The sequence below is a fragment of the Mustela putorius genome, unplaced genomic scaffold, assembly GCF_011764305.1.
Source record: "Mustela putorius furo isolate JIRA1106 unplaced genomic scaffold, ASM1176430v1.1 tig00000174_pilon_pilon_pilon, whole genome shotgun sequence".
In the NCBI taxonomy this organism is placed as follows: Eukaryota; Metazoa; Chordata; class Mammalia; order Carnivora; family Mustelidae; genus Mustela; species Mustela putorius.
In genome coordinates, this window is record NW_025421304.1 from 6,698,195 (window position 1) to 6,718,015 (window position 19,821).

The window sequence follows — 19,821 nt, forward strand, 5'->3', positions numbered from 1 at the left end:
AAGTGAAAAGTACAGCATAGGGAATATAGTCACTAATATAACATTGTATGGTGGCAGGTGGTGACTCCAGTTCTTAAGCTGAGCCCTGAGTGATGCATAGCATTGTCATATTACTATGTTGTGTACCTGAAACTAATATAACAGTGTATGTTAACTGTACTTCAATAATAAAAAAATAATAATTAAAAAAAAAACTTCCAGCAAACTAGGAATACCGGGGAACTTTTTTAAAGTTCCTTATAGAAAATCTACATTTAAAATCACCCAGGGACACCTGGGTGGTTCAGTCGGTTAAACATCTGCCTTTGTCTAGGGTCATGATCCCCGGGTCCAGGCATCGAGCCCCATGTTAGACTCCCTGCTCAGTGGGGAGTCTGCTTCTCCCTCTCCCTCTGCCCCTAACCCCACTTGTGCTCTCTCACTCTCTCTTTCTCTCAAATAAATAAATAAAAACCTTTTAAAAAATAAAACAAAATAAAAATAAAATCATTCTTAATGGTGAAACAAATAGTGAACACTTTCCCCCAAGACTGGGCAAGAATGATTTCTTCTGCCACTTTTATTCAATGACACTGGTAGTTCCTGCCATTGCAGTAAGATAATAAATAAATAAATATAAAGTAAAATAAAATACACATAAAATTAAAATAAAAATGAAATAAAATACGTAAAGGAGGAATAAAACAATTTGTATACAAATTTATATAATTGTTTACATAAAAAATTCCAAGTAATCTACAAAACAATTGCTCAGACCAAGAAGAGAAGCTAGCAAAGTCAAAGGATAGAGGAATAATATATAAAAACCAACTATATTTTGAGAACGAATAATTAGAAAATGAAAAATTTTAAATCTCACATAAAATGGTGTTGTTAAACATAAAATACCTTGGCATAAATAGAACAAAGGACAGCAAGTCTTCTGCAATAAAGACTACAGAACATTGATTAAATCGAGCCATATACCATTTCTGAATTGAAAGTCTGAATACAAACTTGAAATGTCAGTTGTCCCCAAACTTATCTACAGATTCAAAGCTATGCTAGTAAAAATTCCAACAGGATTTTTTTTATAGAAATTCACCAGGTAATTGTGAAACACATGTGGAACTATAAATGACCTACAATAGCTAATGCAATTTTTTAAAAGATTTTATTTATTTGCCAGAGAGAAAGAGAAAGAGAGAGAGCAAGCATAAGAAGCAGGAAGGGCAGGCAAAGGGAGAAGTAGGCTCCCTCCTGAGCAAGGAGCCCAGTGTGGATTTCCATCTTAGGATCCTGGGATCAGGACCAGAGCCAAAGGCGGATGCTTAACTGACTGACCCACTCAGGCATCCTGAAAGCAATTTTTTTAAGGTAAACAAAATTGGAATATTTGCACATGATTTCAAATCATACTCTAATCTGCAGTAATCACACAAGGAGGTGTTGGCAAAAGAATAAACAATGAAACAGGATATACAGTCCAGAAATAGACCCACACATATATTTTCAACTGCTTTTTGACAAAGATGGCAAAGCAAATCAGTAAGAACAAAGGAAGTTCAACAAATGTAACTACTGGGCATCCATTAGAGAAAAAGAACATCAACCTTACACCATACATAAAATTCACTTGAAATGGATCATGCACCTAAATGTAAAGTTACAAATGCTAAAAATCTACATGAAAACGTAGGCGAAAAATCTTTGTAACTTTAGTGCGACCAAAGATTACTTAGAATACAAAAAATATAAATGTTAAAGAAAAAATGATAAAAAAATTTATCATAATTAAAAAGTTTAGCTCTTGGAAAGTTAGAGTTAATATAATAGAAAGGTTGAGTCATAGACTGTAATAAAATGTTCTTAATACATATATCTCCCAAACCACTTAATCCCAGAACACAGAAAGTACACTTAGAATCAGACATAAGGAGATAAAGAACCTGATTTTTAAAAATGGACAAAATATTCAAATAGTTTATAAAAGAATATATACAAATAACCAATAATCGCATGAAAAGGTTCTTAACACCACATGTCATCAGGAAAATGCAAGTTAAAACTACATATTTAGAATGGCTAAAATAAAAAATACTGACAATTCCAAGTGCTAGCAAGGGTATGGAACAAATAGAACTTTCACATACAAACTGACATATTTCTTTTTTGTAAAGTTAAATACACACCTACCTTGCAATGTAGCCATTCCACTATGGTATTTAACTCAAGATAAGTTAAAACACATATCCTGTGGTATACAGAATGGCCTACTCAATGTTCATACTCAACATACTTGAGATGTTCATACTCAAATGAACATACTTGAGATGTTCATACTCAAATGAACATACTTGAGATGTTCATACTCAAATCCCTTGGAATCTATGAGTACGGCAAGAAGGGTTTTGCAAATGTAATTAAGGGAGATCATTCTGTATCATACAGGCCAAGAATAAGCAAATGAGCTCCTCAAAGCAGAGAATTTTCTCCAGCTGGAGAAGAGAAGTCAGAGAGATTCTGACTATAAGAAAGATTTGATGTGCCTTTGATGCTTTGAGATGTAGGTGACCATGAGTAAGAACCAGAGAGCAGTCTCTAAGCACAAAGACTGGCCTGGGCTGGGAGCTTCCCTTAGTCCTACAGCTGAAAGGAAACAGATGAACTTGGACTCTCCCCAAAGAGCTTCCAGATGAGAGCCAAAGATGTCCAACACCTTGATTTCAACCTTATAAAACCCTAGCCAGAGGATCCTGGTGAGCAATGCTGTATATCCAGACTTCCAGCATACAGAATTGTGGGGTGATAAATGACTATTGTTTTAAGCACTGCATTTGTGGTAATTTGTTCCAGCAGCAATAGAAAACTGATGTACACCCACAAAGACTCATACACGAATGTTCATTGTTTATTGTAATAGTCAAACCCTGGAAGCAACCTAAAAGACACAACAACTGGTGAACAAAATGTGGTTTATCTGGACAATGGAAAAGTACTTGGTCATAAACATGAACAAACCACGTGGATAAGTAACAAGATAATTGTGCCAAGCAGAAGATGCCAGACACATAGAATGCATCCTGCATAATTCCACTAATGGAAAAATCTAGAAAATTCAAGTTAATCTCCAGTGACAGAAAATAGATCAGTGGTTGCTGGGGCTGGGGCAGAGTGATGGGGAACTGCAGGGGTCCATGAGGAAACATCTGGAGGTGGTAGAAATACTCTGTAAGTCAATCGTGGTGCTGTTTCCAGAGGTGCCAACATCCACCAACTTCATCAAAGTGTCTGCTTTAAGTGGATGCAGCATATATATATATATATATATATATATATATATATATATATATTGGAATGGAGATTATACCTCAATTAAGTAGATTAAAAATGAAATTCAAAGGCATTAAGGGGTGTCTTCTAGGAGTTTTTAAAAGAAAGGCATAACAATCCTGACAAAACAACTTTCCCTTTGATTGGGGTTACATTAAATTTGAAAACTAATCCAAAGGGAATGACCATAAATTCAATAGCAAGTTTTTCTTTTTAGGAACATAGTAGGTCTATTTTTTTGTGCTCTGGGACAGTAGGCAGCATGGTTATGGTCTGGTCCTTAACGATTTAACTGAGTTCACCCACAAAATAATCTGGGCTGGATGCCAGGGAGAAGGGCTGGATGGTGGCTAGGACGAGCAGGTGTAATTTCACTTTTTTTTTTTCAAAGATTTTATTAAAGATATTTACAAAGCAATATCCAGACTCCATATCCAGCTGCCAAGGAGACACTATTATGCTGTGAGTACAGGTTGCAACATCGCAGGTGGCTCTGGCTTCCCCCACTTCTGTTCCAACATGGGGGTGGTGGGCAATGTCTCATCTATGGGTTCCACAATGCTCATGTGCTCAGGCAGGGGCTTCTTGAGGCCAGTCTTGGCACTTGGGTCCCAGGGAAGCACGATCTTCGCTTTGATACCCAGCACACCCTGTCTGAGTAGCACATGGCCCACAGCATTGTCAACGGGTCCCCACTGTGAATCATCAGGCCATCCTCACACTTCCTGGATTTAACCCTCTGGCCTTGGAATTTCCCAGACATCAGGACATTACAACACTTGGCCCTACTCTCCATGATGCACCGAACTCACTGGAGCAGGCCCTCTGCACAGCAAGGCCTTCTAAGAAGGAGCCTGTGACATGAAGACTGGGCCTGGGTGATAGCCCCCAGACCTCTCATGGCCACCTTTTCAGCATAAAGCTCTCCCCATCATTAGGGAAACCAAACCCCTTCTGAACCACAGCAGTTTCCAGATCCACTAGCCCTTCTCACCAAGAGCATTCTGTGTACTGGTAGCCAAGATAATGATTTCTGTCCTGGCTGGTGTAACTCAGACCTCAAGTCTGGAGTAGCCATCTTCAGCCAGCTCCCCATCGGCCACAAACTTCCTCTTCCTGGAACTCTGCATTGCCATCTTGCTGCTGTGCACCGCCCCAAGGAAAGCAATGCTTTCACGGGTAATAACAAGGGTAGAGTTTGGATTCGGTTATTCCCAGTCCCTGGGTGATCCACACCCTCCCGAACAGCCTCCAGGTTAGTCATGTCCAGTCAGTGTCAGCACATTTTCAGTCAGACATTTACAAACACAGACCTCCTAGCGAACATTGTAAATGGTCACCCCACATCTCCTCAGCTCACGGCTAAGCTCAGTGACAGTAACTGTGGCTCCTTCCCACACAGGTGAGAGCTTCCAGCCACGGTGTTGACTCCTCACTGCTTGCTAGACTTAAGGCTTTTTCAGTGCCTTCCAATGCCGTTCCAAAGTCCAACATTGGCTTAGCCAATGTTCAGGAGAGCCCAGAAGTGGTGGGAAGTTGACATCCATGGGCAACTCCCAAGCAAAAGAAGACAAGTGTCCCAGTGGAAATTTTCCTAGCTTCTCCCTCCCTCAATGGGACAATCGGAACACATTCCACGTGATGCCTCATGTACCCTCTGTGGTAGTGAGCCAGACCATTCCTAGTGTACCCCTGTCTCCCTCCCCAAGGCTTTCCACCTGCTTCCCCAAACCACCTCCCTAACCAACAACCTGCATCCAAGTCCTTGCCCACGAGTCTGCTGTATCCTACGGTATTATCTCACTGTGTCTATTATAAGACATAGACAAAACACACATTTTACAAGGAGAAGATAGAGATAAACAATATTTAAAATAACTTATTTATTAACAACATAATCTTTTTGCTCTCATCCACATATTAATTATGATATTCTTTGTGAGTGGCAATGTGATTAAATGTGCTTCATTATTTTTGAAAGTCTTGATTAACACTTTGTGAGGCAACAGTTCAGAAGCCTGGTTCTTGATCCTCGGTTTAATGACTATAAAGACACTTCAGACAGATATGTGGATCCAAGTGGGGAACAGGCATTACTAAGTCACCGGCTCACTTTCCACTCTATCGACCAACTATGCAAAGGTTTTCTGTTAAAATCCAGCCAGCAGACACCGGTCTTCACTAATGTGGGTCAGTGTTCTCGCTCACTGATTAGGAAGACTTGCAGTTTTGTATTTTCAACGAATAGGATCAAAACCCATGGAAATGATGCATTTTGGAAGGTATAAGTCTGCTTAGACAAGCGTGGATGTTTGCCAAAACTCATCAGATTGTACCCTTGAAACCCATGCCTTTGAAGGTGATTTGATACTGCTTTCTGGGTAACTCAAAATTTAGGTAACTTGATGGGGACTTGATGGCTGACAAATTGCTTCATGGTGTTCCCAGGGAAATTTTCCAAGGAAATTCAGGCAGTCACTTAGATGGTTCTCTCCTGTCTTGAGTGGAACAGAGTTTTTCTGCTGTTTGGGCCCGGGAGGCCTTGCAAAGCAGAGATAAGACGGGGCTTTTGGGGAACCTAGGGCAGAAATAAATCACCTGTCACATGCACTTCCCACAGCAGGTGCTTCCTTTTGGTGATGTCAGCTGACCTGACCCTGGGCCCTGCCTCCTCTTCACAGGCCTGCCAAGGACCCTGAGTAGGAGAGGTCAGTTGCCTGGGCTGCATGGAGGACAGCCTGTTGCCAAGAGGCAACAGGAGTCTCTGCAGTGCAAGTGCTCCACAAAATGGAGCTCTGAAGGTGGCCCTTGTGCTCCTCCTCCACCCCTACCTTCTCCCCAGCCTCCTCTGGGAGATGGCTCACTGTTCTCTGCCACCCCAGTTTACGGAGAAGCTCCGCTTGAATTGAAATGGCACTCTGGACTCACATCTTTTGGACAAAAATGAAAGCATCACCCCAGGCCTGATTGCTGAAAGAGCATGTCTGCATGGTCTAAAACTCATGAATGAGCCATTACTTGGTCCTTTCTCAGACAAGGACATGAAGGCTAAGTTGCTTACCCGAAACCCCCAATGGCTGTTGTTGCCTCCAGTAAGGACCCGATCTTGGGAGGGAGGCCAGCAACCTGATGACAGGGGGGGATGAAAAATCGCCTGAAAAGGCACATGGGGCATCTAACAATTGGGGAGATTTGCCTTAAATCAACCATGACCTACTATTCACACCCATGAGAAAAGAAAAAAAAATCAAGTCATAATACCAAGTGTCAGAGAAGATCTGGGAAAACTCACCCGCATGATGGTGGAATGAGAATTTGGCAATGAAGAGCAAAGCTGCTTCCACATGTGCCCGAGGAGACGTGCAGAAGGACACTCAAGACACGCCGTGCCTGTCATTGGGCAATGAATACATCACATCATGTCGTCTTCTACTTTTTGTATTTCAAAAAAAAAAAAAAAAGTCCAAGGAGGAAATGGCAAAAATGTTAACTAGTGTTTATGATTTTGCATGAGTATCTGATTTTTTAAAAAATATTCAAAATTATATGCAGTACTTTATGAAATTTCAGCTTAGCCTGGTGCAACAAGGTACCAATGGCCCATAAATGCAGGCCACATGCAGACCCAAAACTAAATGTCAATTAGAGCCTGGTCTCAGAGGTCTAGAGGGGTCTCAGAGCCTCCAGGAAGTCCTCAGAGTCCGGAATTGTCCACCAGCCAACTCTTCCTATGGTACTGGGAGGCTGAAGGAACAGGCCAGTTCCCCACTTGCCCATGGGGGCTTGTGGTCTGGTGGGGACCCAGGTCACAGCCCTGGGTCAAGGGCATCGCCCCCTCCCTGGAGATTAGAAGTGTATGGTGTGAACAGCACTCCCATGTCCTTATGAGGAGTCTCATGGCCCTGCTGCTGATTCTCCTGCTCATCTCTGGCGGAAGTATGTCAGTCTAGCCCTTAGTTTCTGCTGCTGCCCCCATCCAAATGTGGATGTAGCTTCTGCACCAAGATATCCCCTTCCCACTCCAATGCATGGAAAGCCGAGGTCATGAGAGATCCCGGGGCATCTGGGTGGCTCAGTGGGTTTGGTGTCTGCCTCTTGATCTCATCCGCTCAGGTCTTGACCTCAGAGTTCAAGCCCTGTGTTGGTCTTCACGCTGGTTTTGGAGCCTATTAAAGAAAAAAAAAAAAAAAAAAAGAATGAGGAGAAATCCAGCAGAGCTAGGAAGAACCAGGGCGGGCTTCATGGAGGAAGTAGCAATGGATGTGGGACTTGCGAGAGGAAATGACAAAAACTGGAGGCTTCCAGAGGCTGGGGAAGGTGCTTGAGGGCAAGCAAATTGAAGAACAGCTGGACCAGGGGAACTAAAGCCACAAGTGTAGAAGCTACCCCCAGGAGGGCCATGGTGCCAGGCAAGAGGGAGCTTGTCTGAAGGAGCTTGCATTTTCAGGACTAGTGCAGCATGGAAACTTGCTGGAAATCTATCCACCGGCGCACATCTGCAACTCCTCATTGAGCCACATGCCGGGCGTTGCACCCCACCATGATGCTCAGTGTGTCCACATCCTGACCACCTCCGGCAGGGTGACCATTGACTCCAACTGCCATCTGTCACGGGTGACAAAGGGGCAGCCAGGGGTGAAGACGCAGCCCTGCCAGTGCTTCGAGGGCCAGAGGCAGATTTCTGTCCAGCTTCCTGTCGCACAAGCCTGCAGAAGCGGCGAGGCTGTGTCCTGCTACTGACACCACCACCACCCCCCGCCCCCGTCTCCACATTGTCTCTCAGAGTCTAGACTGTATCTCTTCTGTTTCTCTCCTATTAGCCATGACTCTTTGGGTTGCGAGTGACAGGAAACACAACTCAAACTGGCTAAGGGGAAAAAAAAAGAGAAAGAGAAAGAGGGGAGATTTATCGGCTCAGGTAAGTAAAAGCTCAGGGCACAGCTGGATTCAGACTCTAGCAATGTCGTAAGGACTTTCTCCTCTGTGAACACATCTCTGTTCATGCTGCGGCCTCAACCTCTGCTTCCAGGACACCCCAGCAGAAAAGGGGTGTCTTTCCTTGCACTTCCAGAGAAGCCCTCAAGATTACCCTCCGCTCACATTCCCACCTACGAGCCGATCCCAGGGACGAAGGGATGGAGTATTGCTGCCAGGCCTGGGTCACCTGCCCCACTGTGAGTCCCAGAAGTAGAGCAGCCCCTAAGCCTCAGAGGCTGAACGTGGGGGTGGGTGCTCTTTGAAGGAAAACAGAGGTGCCATTATCTGAAGTGGGAGCTACATGATGTACAGGAAAAAGCAACATGATTTACATAATTTCTGCTCATTTCTATGCTCCCCAAGTTTAGAGCGGAAGGTCTTGCATGCGGCCTGGGATGTACACATTCTTGGTAAGTGTTTGTAGGATAGATGGATGGGTAGATGGATGGAGGGGGCCGGGGTTAGGGTTCTGGGACTCCACTTGGGACGTTTGGCCAGAGCTGGGCCCTGTGCCCTAGGACCACTCTCGCCCCAGAGCTGAGACTCCAGCATGAGAGGCAGGAGGACAGTGTTCTAGAAAGAGGATAGGAGAGGGGAAAGCAGAGGTCTGGATGGGATACTAGGATAGGGTAAGGGCCAGTAAGGTGAAATGTGAGGCTTGACAGCCTCCTTTATGAAGGGAAGTCCTGGGAGCCAGCCCGGGGTGAAACTGTCACACAGGCATGCGTGGATGCTGGTCTGGGACCATGCAGCCTTGCTTGAAATAACACAGGATCGGGGGAGATCTCTGCAGGGGGGATTCCCACATCCCATGCTGCCTACCTGCTTTGGCCCAGCTCCCAGGCCTGGAATCTTCCACCAAGATCCCTCACAGGCCAAGACCAGAACTGCCCTGGGCCTTTGAGCATCCTTTCCTGAAACCTCACCTATGAGGCAGGCTTCCCTGCCTCATCCTGCCTGGCTTTGCCCGGGGGATGGTGGTGAGGAGGGAGGGTCCTGCCTGGCCCCAAACGGCTGTGTCTACCTCTCCATCAGCTTCCCCAAGGCCTCAAGACTCCAGACCTACCCTTCCAGCAGGCCCTGAAAAAGTCAGAAAACAAAAGAACGAAAAAAGTCTCTGGATGCAAGAGTGAAATCTTGGGTCATGAATATGGTAAGTCATCTTATTAGAATTTGCTGATTGATTGATTATAGACTCGCTAATCCCCTGGATTCAAATGTACCTGAAGAATAGGTGAAAACTTGTGAATTCCAGTCAAATATTGTAGGACACTGCCTAACTTGTTTTCTTTAAAGGGACTTATCCGATAATTTTGGGCTTTAAATTCCACATGAATATTTCATAAATATCCCATACATTTAATATTTTAACAATTTTACATCATATCTACAGTACTTTAGTACCTGACTTGTATATTTATGTGACTATTGTTAGAAGTGACTAATTGGGTTTGATTAGCTCCATCATTAATATTCTGTCCATAATTTAACATGCTTCAATAAAATACCCTAAAGCAGTGTAATGATTAGATTTCAGGAATATGTGTTTTGCAATTAAGTCCCTCTTGATTTTGATATGCAGATGAAGAAATGGTGGTCTCATTTAAAAAAAAAAACTGCCCTTATTAACTCAGCAGTATACTCTGAAGATTAGGTAAGAAATCCAAGATTTTCTCTTTGTATATGCTAGTTAAAATGTATTTCAATCAAGCCTATGTGGGCAAATCAGATTTGATTAGTTTAAGTTCACAGTCATTCTATCTAAATGAATAATGTGTCACCTAACATTGCAAAAATTTGATTAATAGTTTATCAGTTAATTAAAAACGGGGTTTAATTTTTCTTTTTTAGGAAAATGCAAGGTAGATATTCCTTGTGTTCATCATAAATGCAAATTATTTCAGCTTGAATCTATTGTTCCTTTTTTGCTTCTTAACCAACTGGCAAGAAAAATAAAGCTCTTGGAAAGATCTCTGGGAGAGAGGAGTCACGAAACTTTCTTCGCTTCCACCGGTGGCTGTCGCTTTTGTCCCAGCTGTGAAGTTTGTTCTGGTTGGAGCTGGTTCCCCGGTCTTTGCTTCTCCCAAGCACGTCAACTCCAGGTCTTGCAGACCCCAACCCCTGCAGCCTATGGCCACAAGACTTTTTTCCAAATGACAACTTTTTTCACCCTGTTTGGTTTAATTTGTCCGTGGGGCAGGAGCCAGGAAACCAAAGGAGCCATTTTCCCCAGGAGCCAGAGATCTGACACCAGGTTGAAGGAAACCACCTGCTCTCTGCTGTCCTCTTTGGGGCATGATATCCACATCCAGTAATTAGAGCCTTAGGGCGCCTCCTTTGCCCCAGGTGGTTTCATCACTGAGAGGCTGCTGGGCAGACTGAGCAAAGGGGGGGCTTTTCCAAACACTCTGGTGGGCTGGGGGAGGAGGGTGGCATCATGAGGCCAAGGTTTGCGGAAGGAACCCAGTCCAGCGTGGGGGAATGAGCCGGGGCCGCTGCAGGGACCCTCACCCCTGGGACCTGGGACACACATAGAGCAGTTCTCAGACCCCCGCGAAGGGCAAGGGAGCTGGGCTGTTGATCCACAACTCCTCTTGTCATCTGCAGAAGGCTAGTGCCTGAGACGCATGCAGGCCCCCTCGGCCACAGCCCATCTCCAAGCGGAGCGCCGGGCACCCGCTCCGGGGCACCGTGGAACATGACTACCGTGTGCTGGAGTTTGGGAACCTCCACGCCATTCCAAAAGATGTCTGGGCATTCAGTTCCCTGAGAGCAAGCGGAGATGGAGAGACTCTGGAACCCCAGGCTGCTCCTGCTGGCATCACGCTCCCTGTCCCTCTGGGCCCAAGACCATGAAAAGATGTGTACCTTGTTGCAAGAAAGGAAGGGAAAGAACGCCTGATCAGGCACTCGGTCCACAGTGGTCCACAGGCTGGCTTCGGAGCTAAGTCTTGCTCCATCCGACCCACAGTCTTCACTGTGCAAAGAATCTCCGGGCCCTGACACCCATTTTCCCAGGCTAGCATTTCTCTCGTGGCTGCACTGGAGAGTGGCCTCTCTCCACCTTAGTCCTCTGCTCAGACTGGCTCCGGGAGCAGCGCCTAGCCTGGGCTGAAGTTCTGTAGTGGGTCAGATTCTGCAACGGAGCCACACCTGGGCCTGACTGGTTTAGCAGGTGCCGCTGCTCTGGAGTGGGGAAAGGAGCAGGTGTCCGCATTTTAAAGACCGCCCCCTCCCCAGGTGACAGTCATGCACAGCCAGGATTGAAAGACACAGGAGCTAGGTGGGGGTTCTGGGAGGAAGGTGAGAACCAAATTCTCCCCGTCCTGCCAGCCAGGTACTTCCTGGAGGAGCCCTGAGACACCCGTAGGGCGGGTCACACAGAGGGAGAACTACCCGGGTCCTGTGGGGTCAAGGAGAGAGCCAGGCGGCGAGGGAAGCTGGAGCTTCCTGTCCTATTCTGAAGGCTGTGTGTCGACTCCGCTGCTACAGCTGAGCTCCAGCCACTCAGTCCCAGGGAGCGTGGGGACACACCAAGAACTGAGACTTTTCAGAGTCATTAAAGCTACAGGTCATTTTAAAACATCCTGCACGGGCTCTTGGACCACCCTGGGATCGTTGGGGAGCAAGCATGTGTCCCAAGGAGGCCGGTCCCGCAACAAGACCCTGGCTGGCTCCGTGTGGCTGTCCTGGCTGGCTCCCCATGGTCCCTGGGCGCACACCTGTGTGGGGCAGCCCGCTTGCTTCCCCTCTGTGGCCGCCCAGCATGTTAGCATGCTCCAAAGAACTCCCTTCATCTCTGCCTCTGCCTAGGCTGGGAGCCAGGCTGTTTCTGTTCTTCCTACCTCCCCCCAGAAATGCCTCCAGGCAGGCCCTGTTCTGGGCAGGCTAGGGCAAAGGGAGGGCGGGCCATTTTCCCCAGGCCACTCGTTCCTGATGAACATGGAGTGCAGACTGTTGTCACTGTGTCCACGGAGGGTTTCCAGGGAGTCTCCGTCGTGTCTGTTGAAAGCCATTAACTTGCTTTATGTAAATGTATTCAGTTTACCTTAACTTATGTAACCTTGCCGTGGCATTTTGTTATGACTTAATATACTGGAGGCTTCCACAAGGGGAAGTAAGCTTGGGCTTCTAACCCTTGGGAGGCCCGGTCTTGAGGGCAGGGGCTGTGTGCTAGAGAAGAGTCTGGGTTGAAATAGGACCCCGCTAGGAGGAGGCTGTCCTGGTGGAGCTCCGGGCCCTGGGTGTCAGTCAGTACCTCTGCGTATGAACTTGTCTCGTCCTAACCCAAACCCGATGATGTCGTATGATCCGTCCCCACTTTATAGATGAGGACACCAAGGCATGACAACTTACGGAGCTCCACCGAGGTCACCCGGCTGGCAGTGGGCAGGGCAATATTCAAGCACAGACAGCTGGTTCCGGAGGCCACGTGCTTATTCTGGCTGCTCCCCACCTCACAAGTCAGAGCCGCAACCTCTGTTTCCCCAGTCCTCTGCGGAGATTTCCACCTCTGGCCAGCAAGGGCACAAATACCATTCCCAGTTTCCTGATGGGCAAGCCAGGATGAAGAGACTCCCAGCATCCCGGCTGGGCTGTCTGTCTAGAGCCTGTCCTGGCTCCCCGTCTAGGGTTCCTGTCTCCCAGCCTCGGGCTGTGTGTCCTCTGCTCACGGCCCTCGTGGACACTGATGCCTCATTTTCCAGCATGTAGCAAAGGCCCATTCGTATTCAAGGGCCAGACCCCCCTGCTGCTGGGAAGAGGAGAAGAGACAAATTGTCAGGGGTGTGTGTGTGTGTGTGTGTGTGTGTGTGTGCGTGTGTGTGTTGGAAGAAAGCTCTCTAAAACTCACCAGGAACAAACACCAACGACACCATCTCTCCCGCAAGTTCAGGAAGGGCCCTGAGCATTTTGAAAGTCAGGATTTCATGTGCGGGGCGTGGGGCATGTGAGTGTCTGTGTGTAGCAGTGTTTTTCAGAGCAAGTTTTCCTGTATGAAAACAATATCAAGAAACCCCATATGTCAGTGTCTAGACACTTAGAATTTAGGCTATTTCTGCTTCCACGGGAACTATCTGGAAAGATGGCAGACTGAGCCAGCTTATCTCTGGGGAATGGGACTGGACCGACATCAGAGGGGCCAGATTTAAAGTGAGAATCTCAGCCCTCCGCCCCCGGGGCCCTGGCTGTCAGGGCTGCCCAGCTCCGCGAGTGGCAGAGACTGATTCCCCACGGGCAGCCTCGCTAACAAAGCCATTCTCGGGCATCATGGATGCTGATCGTTGGTCCCACATGAGCAGGAGTGGGAGCTGTGCCGGTGGCTGCAAACCTCCCATCTACTGGATGGTCCACAAGCGGAGGAGGCTGGGGGCCTCTGCAGTCTCCAGGCTTCCCCAGAGCCAGGCCGAAGGTAACTGCTCACAGGAGGGGCCCAGGGCGCCCCTGTGGGAGCATCTGGGGGTGGGTCCTGCAGCTGGGGCTCCAGGTGTGGGGCTCCCTGCCTCTCCTGGTGGGGAGTAAGGGCCCCCTCCCTGCTGAGGGAGGTGGCAGATAGTTTGGGGGAAATTAGAAGATAGTTCAGTAATTCCACAACATCAGTTGATGTGAGTCATTCACATGTCGTTCATTCATTGAATGCCTTGTGGGTACCAAAAAGGCACAAGGCCCAGTGCTGAGCCCTCGGCAGTGAGGAGGGAGGAAGAAGAGCAACCAGGGGTACCAGGTCCTGCCTCTCAAGACATATGACCAGACAGGGAGGCAGAGAAAGCAGCGGCTCCCTGTTGCACTAGGGGCCGGAGCTGAGGATGCTGTGGAGGGCATGAGGTGGCCATGGCCAGATGGCCTCACAGGGGCAGAGGAGGCCTCCTCAGGGCCCCAAGTGTCCATAGGCTCCTCCTCCCCCCAGGGGTTTCCTCAGGTGCAGGAAGTGGATGAAGTCAAGGGACTCGTCCACACCGCTCACCACTAAGTGGTAAAGTTGGATTCAAACCAAAGCCTAATGGTCTACACCTCTCCTCTAGCTAGAACCAGCCTCATGTCGGGGGACCCTGGGGCCAGCCGTGAGGTGTGACTAGTGCAGGGATGGACGGCTGAGGTGGCCCCTGCACTCCTTTGTTGGGTAGAGTCTTGCTCCATTGGGTTGCCCTGCCCACCCCTACTCACCACAGGCCTGAACGTGGGCACTGCACAAGGGACACTTGGACATTATGTAGATGCTTTCTAAACACTCACAAGCCAACTCCTGTGGGTGACGGGCATGGTTAGTTACCTGCCACACAGACCAGCCCTGAACCAAACGACACGGGATGGGCGGGGGGCATCGCAGCTGGTGTCTGTCCCTGAGAGCTGACTTTCTACTCAGGGAGACGGGACCCAGGAGCAAAGTAGCAGGTGAACACGAGCCAGGAGCAGACAGGATTCCCCCTTCTCTCGTTTCTACATGTCCCTTCAGTCCCCTGTGTTGCAGCCACAAGAGTTTGCCCAGGGAGCATTTCCACCCAGCAGGCTTCCTGTCTTCTTCTCAGAGCCCTGGGCTCTGAGTCGGGCCACACTGGCACTCCACATGCTCTGCCTCCTGCCGTGGTTCTCTGGAGGCCAGGGTCCGCCTCTCAGCCCTCACCGCTCCAGGCCCCGGATGCCCGGCCTTCCGCTCTGTTGCCCTCCAGCACCAGGCCCGGGCCCTGGCCCACTCGTGCCCGCCCACTCGGTCACTCCATGGATGTTTCTCGAGGGCCCACGGTGTGCCAATCCCCGACTTCGGTGCCGACACACATTAGGAGAAAAACAATAAAAGTTTCCACCTTCTGAGACCTGAACAATTACTGGAGAGATAGTGGTGAGTCTAGTAAACAGGACAACCACTGAACAATGATAAAGGGTGATCTCTGCTGTCTAGGAAAGGAGCAGGGCACCCCACGAGAGAATACCAAGAGAGAGAGAATACCATGGGAAGTGGGATGTCAGGTGCCTACCCGGTGTGGACAAGTTGTTGTCACCTAACAACTGTCGGTGATCTCACGTCACCCCTAAGCCAGCCTGGTGAACGGGGCTCAGGCTGTGCCCACCCGGTGTCTTACAGACGCTCACAGTGACTATGGCAGAAGGTCATAAAGGAAAGGGGACGACTGCAGCTCACACCCTGGGTTCTGAGAGCACGGGGGTGGGGGGGGCGGCAGGAGACAGGACGGTCAACCCCCACCTCAGACCCGGCCACTGAAGCTGCTAGCTGGCTGTGCCATTTGGGGACGACCTCGGGGGGGGGGGGGGGGGCGGCAAAACAGGAAATCAGGGCCTTAACCAATGCTCCTGAGCTGCAGCCCTGAGCCTGTGCCCTGGTGCCCGCTGCCTCCTCTGGCAACGGACCCACCAACCAGCTCCCTGAGCCATAGGCAGTGGCTGGGCCCAGCGAGAGGGAGGCGAGGTGGGGGGCCCTCATCCTGACTTAGCATGCCTGTTTGCTAAGTCCAGGAGCCCTGTACCCAGGGCTCGCAAGGCACGCCAGATCCCAAATTCTCCTGAGAGGCCCAGCTGTCCAGCTCCCGCCCCTTCTTCTCCTTTTTCCTCTTCCTCCTCCTCCTCTTCCCCCTTCTTCTCCCTCTACCTCTCCTTCTTTTTAAGTAACCTCTACCCCCAGCATAAGACTCCAACGAAGACCCGAGATCAGAGTCGCATGCTCTCCCGACGTAGCCAGCCAGGCATCCCCGTTTGGCTTCTCTCTGAAGACAATTTCTTCCTAATGTCAAAATAGCTCGGGCCCTAGGCTGAGCTTCAGCCCAGGAGTATCTCAGGAAGCAGTTCCCGGTGAGCCCCGAGACGAGTTCTGACTGTCCAGGCTTGGCTCCCCGCTGGGGCACAGACTGGGTCCATCCAGACGACCTGGGCTTCCCGTGAAGGGTAGGTCCCCCAAAGAAAAGCAGATACCTCAGCCCCAACAGGTCAGGAAGGAGGTCGTAGAAGGGGTGACCTTGGGATGGTCCCCCAAACCGGGGAGTTCTTGTGACGAGTAACCGCTTGGCCGTTTTCTGCCCTGTGCTTTCTCTCTCCTGCAGGTGTCTCTTTCTTAATTACACCCAGAGAGCACAGGAAAGTGGATGCCAGCGATATTTATTTTCCGCTCTGAACCCAGCACAGGTAACTCACCAGGGGCATCTTTCTTAATGAGGGAAGAAAAATGTCAGAACAGCGATCAGCCGCGATGCACCCAACGGACTTAAAAAATAAGCAAAAATAACATGAAAATTCATTTTGCATTAGCCAGCTGTCTATATCATCCTCAGATTGGGAGAGTAGAATATTCTTTGTGCCATGGTGAGATCCGTTAGTAGGGGTGCCCTCACAAGGGGACATGCCTCGTAGAGGCGATATTCATTCTGGGAGTTATTTTATCCCATTTAAATCCAGAGACAGGGCTGGCCATCTGGGCCCACATCCGTTCCTCCCCTGGCTGTCTGAGGTCCCACATCCTCCGTTACTCTCTGTGTGACCCTTAGCCTCCTCCTGGGAGGTCCCACCTTTCATTTGAGGTTTATGGACAAGTTGCTGTCACCTAACAACTGCCAGTGAACTCACATCACCCCTAAGCCAGCCTGGTGACAGGGAATGTCAATCCTATTTAACAGAGAAGAAAGCTGAGGCTTCGAGGGGTTTATCCACTATGCCATGGCCTCCCTTTCTGTATCTGTCAAGAGTAGACACTAAATCCTTCCCTGCCATGTACACAGCCGGGGTCTCACCCAGAGCCCAAGCACCGGGGCTCTGGGTCCCTTTCGCCAAATGTCAGAGTGAATGGGTGGTGGGTCCAGCCTCCCCTGACCCGTGCTCCCAGAGCACAGACACCCCAGCGCCTGTGTGCAGGCCGGGTGCCCAGGAGGGGCTCTCACTGGGGGCTTTGTGGCAGCCTACTCACTCGGTCCAAGCCAGCATGGCACGCAGGACAAGAGGAAGCAGACGGGGAAGTCCTTGCAGTGATACATGGAAGTAGTCCTGATCGGCCTCATTCAGAGCAGTTTAGAGAAGGAAGAGACGAATCTTCTGACGCCAGTGTCCAGGGTACAGAGGCTCTCCCTGCCCTGGAGGTGGGCAGTGATAGGGGGTGAGCTGCTGGGCCCACTACAACCCCATCAATCAGGAAAGGGGCATGGTGCCCACCGCCCCCGTCCTGCCTCAGGGCATGGGCAGTGGAGGAGATATCGCTCAGGGGAACCAAAGAGAAGGGGAGTAGGAAGAGATGCAGATGGTGAGGTCACGAGAGCCATAATGACTGGGGTCAAGGAGAGCCAGGAGGACTCTCGGGAGGTGGAGAGGTCCCAAGAAAGGGACAGGAGGCTGAACATCTCATCCTCTGCACCCTCCCTCCCCTGCTCTGTGTACCTCCCCCTGCAGCACCCCTACCGGATACATCGACATGCTGCTCTGCCTTCTGGGTGGGTTTGAGTTTGGGGAACCATAGCACAAGACTGGGGCGGTTGGGTGGCCATGCTTCAGGCTTTCTCCTGCCCCCAGATCACTACTGTGGTCAGATGCCCCACCCCCCACAGCCATCTTGGCTTCCAGACTCAGGTAGCTTCTCCCCTCTGGGCCCTGTAACCTGGGGGGATGAGGGGGAGAGCCCCACTGCTGCTAGGCGCGGGGTGCTGTCCCTCCTTCCCGCGACCCCTTTGAAAATAAGTCCCTTTATTAAGCTCTCCCCAGTGGCCCGGACCAGCATGCCACCTGCTTCTGGCCTGGTCCTGGCTGCTACAGGGACATCCTGGGCTTCTAATGTTTCGGAAGAAAAGGACCTGTATGTGGAGCAGAAAGGACCTTGCACTTACTTCCCTCAGGGGTCAAAAGCCAGGCTGGGTGCGGCACCCTTACATGTGGATCACAGCCTCCTTGGGAAGGCAGCGGCCAGAGCAGACATCCCGGGAGGACCCCACCTTCTGCACACACTGGCTGTCTCATGAGTGTGCCTCTGGGCTGTGGCAGCTGCCCCCAGAGGACAGCCCTCAAGATAAACAAAACAGCGCCCGCTGACGGTGCATGCCAGTGTCCGGACTCCAGGGCCTATTTTTAGAATGTAGGACAACTTTCTCCCAGAATAGACGAGACGCGCTAATCCAGGAGGGAGGCCTGGGAGAGATGAAGACATCGAGTCTCGATATGAATTAGCCGTGAGTATATTATTTGAAGAAATGTTGAACAGCTAGGCAAATATTTGATACCTTTGAATTGGAGCGGGCGCTTTCCCAGGCCGAGTGGCGGCGGCTGGAGACGTGCCCCTCCCTGTGGCGTACCTGGCTGTCACGCCCGGTTCTGTAGGCCCCTTCTGGCTGCTTGCTGAGAAGTAATTAAAGCTGCAGCCTACTGGAATGTGTGTAAGACCTGGCGTGTACATACGCACCAAACCCAAGTCTTACGGACAGTTCCCCGTGTGTGAATGGCTCCAAACAGCCTTTTCTTTTTTTTCAAGGGAAGTTTATTTTCCTCAATTACTCCACCGTATGGTTAAAGGGGTGAGGCAGCTGCTTCAGTGAGGCCTTTGTGAAAGGGGGAGATCATGACCCCTGATTTGGACCCCCAGGTCTGTGATCTGGGAGGGAGCGAAGAAAGTCCCCCAGATCCCCTTAGCTCAGGAAATAGGCCCTGTCCTCAAGGCTCTGGACAGAGCCTGCAAGTTTAAACAGCAGCTGGGAGGGTCTTTTCTTTTTGGCGGAGAATTAACCTCTGGGAGCTTAAAAGTAGAGCCTCCGGAGACCTCTGAGGCCAGTACACCTGTCTGCAGAGAGGCGGAGCCATTTTTATACCCCTTACCTTATTTGGGAGTGGGAGATCGGCATTGGCATCCCCAGTTTACAGATGGAGAAACCGAAAATCCATGCCATGGCCAACTTTGCGCCCTGGTGAGAGGCAGAGAGAGATCTGGGGGTAGGGAGAGAAGAAGGAGTCTGAGAAGCTGAGAATCAGTTTGGGATTTTATCAGAGTAACATCTAGGATTTACCCTGGGCAAGGGTTTTACAAGCATCTGCCCAGGCTCCTTGCAAGGCACACATTTGGCTCAGCCCCTTTTACGCAGGACAGAACGATCCAGACACTGAAGAGCCCTGCTGCACGATACCCAGCTGGGATGCCAGCCGCGGGCACCAAAGCTCCGGCGCCAACCATTCGACCACACTGCCTCCGTCCGGACACCGTTTCGCTGGGGAAATCTGGAGCAGCACTGAGGGCGGAGACGGGAGGCCTCCTGGCTGCGGGGCGCGGAGGTGCGAGGCTCCAGGGACAATGGCAGATCCGTGAACCCTGGCCCCTCGCCCCTGGCCCCGCCGCCCGGCGCTGCGCACGGCTGCCCGGGCGCCGCCACCAGATGGCAGCAGACGCTTTGTGATCGCGCCGCTGGAGGGAGCGCACGCAGGGGCCGGCCGGGACGCAGGCCCGGGGATCCCACCCGCGACGCAACTTTGGAGCAGGGCCCTCTCAGCCGGGGGCCTCTGCCCTCTGTGGCGGGTAACAGGCTGCTGAGGGGTTGGCCCCGAACCCCGTGCCCAGTCCTCGGG

At 50.1% G+C, this 19,821-nt stretch overlaps 1 long non-coding RNA gene and 1 pseudogene across 1 annotated transcript; both read right to left on the reverse strand.

The window, feature by feature from the left end:
* Positions 1-3,767: 3,767 nt before the first annotated feature.
* On the reverse strand, positions 3,768-4,617 carry LOC101676149 (annotated as a pseudogene).
* A 607-nt stretch (positions 4,618-5,224) lies between these two features.
* Positions 5,225-19,185, reverse strand: LOC101676454. The gene is made up of 3 exons (XR_200400.3): positions 19,081-19,185; positions 6,605-7,478; positions 5,225-5,890 (listed from the first exon to the last, which is right to left on the reverse strand). It is a non-coding gene; the product is annotated as an uncharacterized LOC101676454 (long non-coding RNA).
* Positions 19,186-19,821: the final 636 nt, after the last annotated feature.